At 32.9% G+C, this 8,568-nt stretch overlaps 1 long non-coding RNA gene across 1 annotated transcript; it reads right to left on the bottom strand.

The window, feature by feature from the left end:
* Positions 1-299: 299 nt before the first annotated feature.
* LOC128285501 (uncharacterized) lies at positions 300-7,662 on the bottom strand. Its single transcript, XR_008275949.1, has 3 exons — positions 7,560-7,662; positions 7,005-7,089; positions 300-559 (listed from the first exon to the last, which is right to left on the bottom strand). It is a non-coding gene; the product is annotated as an uncharacterized LOC128285501 (long non-coding RNA).
* Between the last annotated feature and the right edge of the window lie 906 nt (positions 7,663-8,568).

Raw genomic sequence — 8,568 nt, 5'->3', positions numbered from 1 at the left:
CGTGTGTCACATATGGCCTAGACACACGCCCGTGTGTCTACATGTGTGGACAAAATAAAGGCTATTTGCCAAGCCATTTGTCACCCTCATTTACACCTACACATGCACAAGTTCAAGGCATAATTCATAGCACACTTGGACAACTAATACATCCACAAAACAAGGCCAATTCATGTCATTTCATTATCCGCACTCAACATGTTTTCAACATCATATTCTACCAAACCAATTCACACCAAACTCACATTCCACAAGTTTCAACATGGCTACCCATAACGTGCATAATTTTTCTTAGTTTTCCTAGCATACCAACGAGCCAATCTTTAACCATTCAACAACAAACCTATTAAGCCACATTCAACCATTTATCAAGCATTTATAAACTACATCACACAAGAGATAGTTGCACATGCATGCATAATGACACATATAACAAAATGAGCAAGTCCCTATACATGCCATATTCTCAAAATATTTAAAATCATCGGTACCCAAAATAATCAATTTGATAGTGTGATGTGAACTTCGACGATCTCCAATCCGAGCTAGCTTGGTGACACTATAAAACATGGAAAATAAAACAGAGTAAGCTATATAGCTTAGTAAGCTCGTATGAAAGAAATAAGCTAACCTTACCATACATTAACATGCAAGTAATATAACATAAGATAATGTGATTTACCAAAATCTCATGATCATAATTCACTTCCATCACAACTTACCTTGAAATCGTCATTTCACGAATTAATAATCATAAGCTTTAAGTACATACCTGTACCATCTCGTAATAACTTCATACTTAGTCTCATCATCATTATACCCAATACTCCACTCGGAATAATAATATCGGATACTCGAGAAACCTTGCACACATGATGCCACATATGTAGCCATTGCTACCTCTATCTCATAACACATAGATGCTCGCTCTCGAGCCATTAACGGGCCTGCTCACACAAGCTGTCAGTCAAGACGTAACTACTCAGTGCTGCTCACACAAGCTTTCTAGTAACTGCAACATATGCCGGTATACTCAGCCACCAGTAGGATGTATAGGACTAATCACATAACATAAAACCTAGTGACATGTCACTTGTATCCTAATCTATTCCTAAGGTTCGATTGGGATTTCTTGCTTGCCAAATCGTCATCAAATATGTCCGTAAGGTCGATTACACAATTCATGAATAAATTAAAGCATTTAAAACACATTTAAAGTAAAGCTTATTTAACATACGAACTTACCTCAGTTATAAAAACAACCAAAAGGACCTATTCATCAAATACTTTATTTTTCCCTCGGTCTAGATCCGAACTTCATTTTTCTTGATCTATAATATCAAATTTAACTTATTTAAAATCACATTATTCAATTCAGCCCAAAAACACATTATGGAAAAAATTACATTTTTTCCCCTAACTTTTCAACATTTTACAATTTAGTCCCTAGGCTCATAAAATGAATTTCATTCAATTTCATCACAATCCAAGCCTAGGATTCTTATTTATACTTATAATAGTTCACATCTTTCATTTATTCACACTTTTCTACATATTTTATAGACTTTTACAAATAAGTCCCTATTTGACATTTTTACCGAAAATCACTTTACAAACGTTGTTTAAATAACAACGAACATGCATTTTCTACCATCAAAAATCAAAATACATGCACATCCAACATGGATTTTAGACTTTAAATTTATTTCAAATTAGTCCTTGAAATAGCTAAATCAAGTTACAATTATCTCAAAAATATAAAAATCATTAAAAACGGGGTAAGAACGGACTTACAATCAAGCTTGGAAGCTTGTCCAAAACCCTAGCTATGGTTTCCCCAAAAATTTCGACTATAATGGACTAAATTGAACAAGATGACATCATTTATTTAGTTATTTTGGCTTTATTTACCAAATTACCTATTTACCCCTCACTTAAACTTTGAAATTTTACCTACTCCATGTCCATTTTTGTCCATCCAAAAGTATAATGCTCTAACTACCATTTAAGGACCTCTAATTTAGACTTTCATGTAAATTTACTACCTTTAGCCTATAGAACTCAAATTTTGCACCTATTGCAATTTAGTCCTTCTAGTCAAATTGAGTACTCAATCGATAAAATTTCTTAACGAAATTTTCACACAATTGTTCTATCATGTTGTAGACCTTAAAGAAATAATAAATAAATATTTTTAATTCAGATTTTTGGTCCCGAAACCACTTTTTGATTTGACCCAAAAAGGTGCTGTTGCAAGCTTTTTATGAGCTTCATGTTAAATTAGCTCTTAGTGAGCTTTCCGACAGTGCTCACTTGAACTTCCTGATATATAACTATCCAGAGCTTCCTAATAGGCTCTTCGTGAGCTTTCTGATATGGATCTTTGTGAACTTCCCGATTATGGCTCTTATGAGCTTCCCATTATATAGCCTGGATAAGCTTCTCGATAGGCTCTTTATAAGTTTCCCAAAATGGCTCTGTGTGAGCTTCCCGTTATAAGGCTCGAGAGTGTGCTTCCCAATTATGTGCTCTAAAGAGTACCCTCGTACATGAATTGACGTATCAATGATAAGTACATCTTGTGTACTACCTCTGTATCAATCGATATTTCAATGATTCAACGGATAAAACTCTTGATATGAGAAAATATGTGAATTAAATGAATTTTATTTTGAATATCCCAAAAATACCTAGGACTGGAAGTATGATGAGCTCATATCTGTTTTCATGATAATCATATATAATATCTTGGCTAACTTGTTTGGTGTGAGCATGTGTCTAAGCAATTGGCCATGTAGTTTTGGATGCATATCTGTATGCTAACTTTAAATGAATATGATTGGTAAGTTAATTTCCTATTATACCAACTTACTAAGCATTAAATGCTTACTCTATTTTATTTTCTCTGTTTTATAGTACTCGGAAGCTCGTAAAGGTTGGAGATCGGTTGGAGTATCATCACACTACCCTCCAACTTGTTTTGGTATAAATAGGTAACTTACGTTGGGATAATGACATGTATAGGCTAATGGTGACACGTAAGGGTATGTAAATGTTCTGGTTGTAATTAGCCATTGGAATGGCTAGTGATAGCATATTTAATATATTATGCATGAAGTTATATCATGTCTGGTAAGTGAGTATGCTTGGATTAATAACTTAGATATAATCACACTTGGGTAAGTATATAATTAAAAAAGTGTAGGATGAATATTTGAAAGTGTGAGCAAACATGTCATGTATAAAACTTGAATATTAGTTTGATTTATATGCTTTGAATTGGTTGTTGAATATATTGAAGTGTTGATGTAGGTGCAAGGCAAAAAGGGTGAGAAATAAGGCTTGAAAAATGGCCTTACTTTGTCCACACGGGCATGTGTCTCAACCGTGGGTGACATACGGCTATACGCACGGGCGTATGGTTTGGCCGTGTGTCCTCTGCATCTTAAAAATTGAGAAACAGATTGCTCAAAATTGGTCATGCAGATAGAGACACGGGCATGTGTCTCAGCTGTGTGAAACACACGACCCAGCACATGAGCGTGTGTCTTGGCTGTGTGAATCCTGCACCTATTTTTGAAATTTAAATTGTCTACACGGCCTAACATACGGGCGTGTGGCTGGCCGTGTGACCCAAGTCAGTAGCTACCCTAAATTGAACATAGGTTGGGACACAGCTGTGTGCCTCACATCGAATGCTGATACGGCCTGAGACACGGACGCGTCATTGGTTGTGTGAGCCACACGACCTAGCCACATGGGTGTGTGTCCCCTGCACCTAAGAAAAATTTTGAGATTTTGCAAAAAATTTTATGTGAATTCGGTTTATTCTCGACTTGATTCTAATATGTATTTTGGGCCTCGATGATCCATATAAGGGACATTATGATTGATTATGATTGATTTTCAGAAATGAATAGTAAATGACATAAATTAATTGTAATTAAATTATAAACTCTGGTAATGCTCTGTAATCCTATTCCAGCGATGGATACGAGTTAGGCGTGTTACATTTATTGGTATCAAAGCTACGGTTTAGCTGATTCTCAGACTAATGTAGCAAGTACGAGTTTAGCTATATATGCCATTATATAATTTGTGATAGTGTGATATCTCCTGACCATTTTAAATGTGTTTTTCATATAGTAATGTCATCCAATAGAGTTAGAGCTGAATCCGAGGAAGTTGATAGCAATGCTCCAGCTTCAATTCAAAGAGCTACATCTAGTAGGAGAAGGCCCAAATCTGAGGGCCAAGGTGAGAAGGCAAAAGAAGCCTTCTTTCAAATGAGGAATGAGTGGTTTACAGAATTCTTGACAACAAATCCTGCTGTATAACAACCCCCCTCCTGCTCCTTAACTTGTTCCTGATATGCCACAAGGTACAGAACTTGTTAGAACTGGTAAGCCTCCGGTAGATAAAATCTATAAATATGGGGCAGAAGAATTCAGGGCTACTGCAGATGATAATCTAGAAAAGGGCTGAATCTTGGTTAGAAAATACAATCAGAGTTTTGGATGAATTGTCTTGTACACCTGAAGAATGCCTGAAATGTGTTGAATCTTTGCTAAAAGACTTAGCCTATCAGTTGTAGAATACCTTTATTTCTATTGTACCGAGGGAAAATGTTACATGAGAATTTTTCCAAATAGAATTAAAAAAAGAAGTACATTAGCCAGAGAAAGTATTTCGACCGAAGTTGTTATGTGTAAACGGTTTGAAGAGGTATTAAATAAAGACATTAAGTGTAATACCCCGAAAATTTTTACTGTAAGATATTATCCTTGATATAGTAAAATAAGAAAATAAAGTGACAAAAAGGAAAATTTTGAGTTGTGTCAACCTTGGGAAGTATATTATGATATTGTAACACTCCTAACCCGTATCCGTTGCCGGAACAAGGTTATGAGGTATTACTTGACTGAACAAAACTTCTATAAGGTCAGAGATACTTACCAGACATAAATTATCAACACATTAGTTCAATTATAAGGCTTCTCTAAACAAAATGAGCAAGCCATCTTCGCATGGCTATAATGTATACAAAGTCGAAATATCATTTTACCTATAGTCTATCCTATACATGCCTTAAACCATTATGATATACAATCTTCTCAACTCACATAATGACTCGATAGTGTGATGACATCTCCGGCTCTTCCAACTCGAGCTAAAGGATAAACATATAAGAAATGGAAAAGAGAACACGGAGTAAGCTTCAATGCTTAGTAAGTTTTAAGCAATGCAAATAATTAATTTACTTATAGATCAATTATTTCAAATTTTCAAGAAATCATTCCTAGGTAATTGCCATTTTGGCCAAGTATCCATGAACATAATGTATATTTAGCAAATTCATCTCACTTGAATCTGAACTCAATTAAAACCAAATATTCAATTCACAAATAAGATCATAAGAACTCGAAAAGCATCTCATTAACTAGTTTTAACCATGTTTGCAACAAAATCACAAATTCACTACAAGCTGTCTTCCTGAGCAACAATCACTAAATTATTTATAACTAGAGCTAAGAAACTCCAAATCAAGTGCCGTTAATTTTCCCTGAAAATAGACTCACATATCTTCCATCCATAAAATTTTCAGAATTTTTTGTTTGACCAATCAATACCAGATTTTTATTGAAGTTTCCCCTATTTCACTGTTTGACTATTCTGACCACTCTTCACTACAAATCAATTTTCTCATTATACATAATTCAAATTATGTTATCGTTTATTTCATTTGAAACTAGACTCATTAAGGAGTCTAAGTATATAAATTTTATCTTATAATCATCATTTTACAATTTACAATGATTTTCTAAATACAGAACAGGGAATTTCAAGGTCATTTTGACTCTATCTTACACCACTTCAAATATCTCATTATCTACAATTCTTTTTCTTACAAAGTTTATTTTATAAGAAACTAGACTCATTAAGCTTTAATTACATAATTTATTCAGCTTTTAATTCAATTTTCACAATTTATGGTGATTTTCCAAAATCACGCTACTGTTGCTGTCCCAAGCAGATTTATTACAATTTGCTCTTTCACACATTCCTTGCATTCAAATTATCTAAACATGTATATCATGTCATTCAAGATCGAACTCAAATAACATAGGCATTAAAATGCTTCACTAACAGCTTTAGTTTCATTGTAACGAAAAAAAATACAAAATCATATTCACATTTAATTTTCCACGATCGTAATCACCTAAAAATAAATCATATACTTCCACAAATCTTTCCACAAGGACCAAGTGTTTATATTTGAATATAAACATAGAATCACTTCACATAACTTCACATAACTTCACACATTTACCGAATATATCACGATCACATATATAGTCATAACACTTATTCACAGATGCATCACTTTATATACTTATAATTTAATTCAAATCAAATCACATACGAGTACATGATACGTACCTGGCCAATTTAATATGTAATGCACTTTCAATTTGTCAACTTAGTGTAGGATCTTGTAATTGTATATTTTTATCAAATTCATCGGCACTTGGCCTGCTAGGTATAAAACCCGAAATTATGTTACCAGCACAAAGCCTGCGAGACTTTAGCCCGGATACATTTCCAGCACGAAGCCTGCGGGTCTTTAGCCCGGATACATTTCCAGTGTCTTGCTTATTTATTCACATGTTAACACATTTCACATAACATATCATATTAGCAATTCAATTGCTTCATTCGAATATAAGCACAAAATGTACACCTACCCTTTAACTTTCGGTTCAATAATCATACACAAGGAACACAAATGTCGGAATCCTGTGTCATGACATATGTATCCTAACTATTCCTAAGATTCATACAGGGCTTTCGAACGTCGTAACTCGTTCGAATCGAAAGCTCGAACATAGTTTTCAAACTCATACACTTTCAGCATTTACAAGTATAAATTCATATATTATATACCAGCATATATACTTAACATTTAACTACATTTAGGCATGTGTATTTGCTTATAAACTTACCTCAGACGTCGTAAAACGGGACGGAGCTGCTAGTCGATAACTTTCGTTTTTCCCTAGTCCAAATCCGATTGCTTTGGTTCTTGATCTAAAAATATTCAAATTAAGCTCATTCAAACATATTTTCATTCAATTTAGTTCAAAAACACATAAATGGGCAAATTACCATTTTACCCCTGACATTTACAATTTTTACAATTTAATCCCTATTGCACAAAACACAAAATATACAAAATTTCAATATACCCATGTTGGGCCGAATTTTACCCATACCCATACAAGTCTATATATTTCATCAATTTCATATTTTAGTCTCTCAAATTTTATTTTTGCAATTAAGTCCTAATTACTCAAAATCATCAAAATTCCAATACAAAAATATGTTAACCCAACACCTATCTTTCATATTTCACCATCAAACCATAAAAATCACAAGCTTTCATCAATGGCATAACTCAAAATATTCATCAAAATTCAAATTTTAAGCATGGGTTTTGAAGTACTCGAAGCAACGATCTCAAAAACGTAAAAATTATCGAAAACCGACAAAGAACGAACCTTGGATTTGAGCTTGGGAGTTGACCGAACCTAAGCTTCCCTTATTTCTTTTTCTTTTCTTTTGTTTCGGCATGGGTGAAATAAAACATATGCCCACTCATATTTTACTTTATAATATCTTTTATATTATAAAGCTTATAATTTTTTAGTTTTTTACATTTGAAATAATAATAAAATCATATAATATATATATATATCCTTTACCAACCAAACAATAAGCTAATGCACATGATATGGCTTTCACGTTTATGTCTTATAATATATATTACACCTTAATATAAAATAATATTTAATTTACACACATATATATATCTTTAATAAAATATTATAAAACCATATGGTATATACTTACCACCGTCCCACTAGTAATCAAATGACTAATTACAACTTAAATACTTCAATTTAAAAAGCCACTAACAATTCGGCCCTTATACTATAAACCATCAAATTTTCTTTTTACATGATTAAGTCCTTTTATTTAATCGGATACCCAAACGATAAAATTAAAACACGAAAATTTTACAGATATAAATTCACACATAATAAACACATAAAATAATTTTTAAATATTTTTTTGGCTCAGATTTGTGGTCCTGAAACCATTGTTCCAAATAGGGTCTAAACTGGGCTGTTACAGATATATTAATTCAAGAAAGGACTAAATTGTAAAGATGAGAAAAGTCTTGTTGCACAAGAGTAAATACTCAAAATTTGAGGGGTTAAAGTGTAAATATAAAAAAGTTGATGGACCAATAGTGAAAATATTTTAAGGGTGGAATGATCTAAAAACTAAGGAAAATGAATGAATTAGGACCAAATTGAATAGGTGAAAAATTATGAGGGACTAAATGACAATTTTACCAAATTAAGCGATGACTCAAGGATGAAATTCTAAAAGATCATGAAGGGCAAAATGGTCAATTAGTAAGAGAGAGAATTCTAGAATGTAATGATTATGTTGATGATATTTTAAATTAATTAATTAGATAATTATTATTTTATTAATATT

This window comes from Gossypium arboreum, chromosome 2, assembly GCF_025698485.1.
Source record: "Gossypium arboreum isolate Shixiya-1 chromosome 2, ASM2569848v2, whole genome shotgun sequence".
NCBI classification, from domain to species: Eukaryota; Viridiplantae; Streptophyta; class Magnoliopsida; order Malvales; family Malvaceae; genus Gossypium; species Gossypium arboreum.
This window is presented reverse-complemented; position numbering and strand designations above follow the sequence as displayed.